Raw genomic sequence first — 2,773 nt, 5'->3', positions numbered from 1 at the left:
CGGTCATCAGCGAACATACCCACTTCTGACCTTGTGATGAAGGCATTTTATCGAGCCTGACACAATGTCACCTGGTGAATCGTGGAATGAGAGGTCTGGTGTATGAAGGAACAGTCTTGGCACGTGGGGTCCTCGCAGTCAGATGCACCGTGGCTTTCAAAATCCAATCAAGATCCAACTCTGATAGAGGCGTTGGGAAGATAGTGTGATACAGCCACTGGCAGAAAATTCTCCCCTGCAGTTTCTCAGAGGCCTGCACTGTGGTTTTGTTGTCCGTCTGGACACAAAGGTGCTTAGATTGAATGATATATGGGCTGAAGTATTTGATAGACACTGTGATGGACAGAGCTTCAATTTTGCGATGGAGGCCAACGGGTGATGTGACTCGCGCACAGTTTGGCACTGAAAACCCATAAAATTTACGTCCATTGCCACAGGTCAATTAGCTGAAGAATGAGGAACTCCTGCATTAATGTTCTGGAGCTGAGATGATTGACTTCCAACCATCTTCCTTTGTGCTAGGTATGACTCCAACCAGCGGTGGATTTTCCCGCTGATTCCCATTGACTTCAGTTTTGCTAGAGCTCCTTGATGCTACACTTGGTCAAATGAGGCCTTGATGTCAGCGGTCTGTCACTCTCGCCTCAACTCTCGCCGGTGTTGATTCCCTGCCTGATGACAGAGTTATGGAGGCTCACTATCGGCAATGTCCAGTAAATCTGCACAGTCCGAGATCCAAGGCTTCCTGAGGAGCATATCCAACAATCGCTTGCGTTGATGTTGGTGATCTGGTCTACCTTCACAACAAGTCACAGACCATCCAAGGTTACTTGGTCACCCCAGTCAATGACAGCTGGTGCAATATTCGTAAATTCATCATGTCACAGCACGTAGCACAACTTATCAAGTAAAGAAATTTGAATGCGACAAGGTTGCTTTCTTCTGCACTGACCGCCCGCTTCAATTCTGCTTATGGTCCGACCATCCATGTCGAATTTTCCCGACCAGTCTGGCTTGTTCGTGCAAAGCTGAGGGTAGAAGCTGAGCGATCTATGCTGTCCACAGTTCCTGTGGTGTCAAAGATATTAGCTATTGGGTTCATGGTAAACTCCAACGATGGATCCCAGGGTCCTGGCTCAATCACTGCCTTTGAGATGAAACCCTGCGCAGTCCCCCAATGTGGACACGTTTCTATGTGATCCAGCGCCACTGCTGATGCTCCTGATCCTACAATGCTTCTAACACACTTAGCTCACTGTCTACCTGTACCGCCAGCCTTGTTCCCTTGATGCCTGTTTTAAGACACTCCGTTTGCCAGAGATGTCCCCTGCCCACCTTGCAATTTCATAACTATTGATTGATGGAGGTAGTTGGGTGCTGAATAAACCGCTGTGGCTATAGGGTAGTTCACTCCTGTGAGATATGTTTGTCTGCCTGGTATGCACACCATTTGTTGTGATTCCTTTGCATGAGTTTGACTTTCAAGTTTATTATGTTCATGATGTTGCTTTCTTTGCCTCATGTCCACATGAGTGCATTTAAAGGACACTATTCATAGAATAGATTTACTTAGAATTCCTAGTGCAGGAGGCCATTTGGCCCATAGAGTTTGCACTGGCCCTCCAAAACAGCGCACTTCCTAGGCCCACTCCCCTGCCCAATCCCTGTAACCCCACCTAATCTGCACATCTTTGGACACTAAGGGGCAATTTGTCATAGCCAATCCACCTGCACGTCTTAGGCTTGTTTTTTGAGGTGTCATACACAATGGGTGTCATGTACAGATGAGAATGAGAGAAAGAAAGTGGTCATGCCACTAAAGATGATCCCTTTCTGGGGGCTGGGAGTGCCCCTTTTATATGTGACCATCCTGTCTCATTCTATTATTTTACCCCTCAAAAGAACAAATCCAAAGGGTCAAATCCCAGTATAAGTCAATAATACTGGCGTTCAATTTTGTGATATACAAGACCAGCTTGCACACGTTTCACTTTTTGTCTTATAGTGTTGTTTTGTGGCTGCATTAAAATTTGACAGTTTCACTTGAACTCCATGGATCCCATCTCAACCACTGCCTTCCGGACAAATCCTGTTTGTGACAATTTGATAGTAAACACAATTGGATGTACATTTTCATAATGTGGGGGAAGGAATTGAAGGATTCGCTGATGAAGACGTTCATGTGGCTTATTTACATTATTTTGATTTGTCACATGTATTAGTATATGGTGAAAAGTATTGTTTCTTGCTTGCTGTACAAACAATGCATACCGTACATAGGGTAGGAAGGAGAGACTGCAGAATATGTTACAGTTAGAGCAAGGTGTAGAATTAGAACAGTGATGTGGAGATGCCGGCGTTGGACTGGGGTGAGCACAATAAGAAGTCTTACAACCACCAGGTTAAAGTCCAACATGTTTGTTTCAAACACTACCTTTTGGAGCACTGCTCCTTCCTCAGGTGAATCACCTGAGGAAGGAGCAGTGCTCCGAAAGCTGGTGTTTGAAAGGAGTTAGAGAGTTTAAAAGAGTTAGAATGAAGCTTTAGAAGCGTAGAACGAGAGTAAAAGGTAGAATTAGAGGATATGCTGGGCAAGAGGTCGCCTCGCTCCCGCGCTATCTTGAATTATCAATGGAGGTTTGCTGCCATGCGAGCGATGAAGACACCCAAAGGAAGGCCAAGGCCTACTGAACCCAGGCCAGCAGGCGCCTGTTGACTACAACTCCCAGCCTGCCTTGCGGGGAGGGGGCGGGGTTTGTTCCGCACCGCCCCT

This window comes from Scyliorhinus canicula, chromosome 23, assembly GCF_902713615.1.
Source record: "Scyliorhinus canicula chromosome 23, sScyCan1.1, whole genome shotgun sequence".
Lineage (NCBI taxonomy): Eukaryota > Metazoa > Chordata > Chondrichthyes > Carcharhiniformes > Scyliorhinidae > Scyliorhinus > Scyliorhinus canicula.
The sequence above is the reverse complement of the archived record's forward strand: the minus strand, read 5'-3'. Positions refer to the sequence as shown.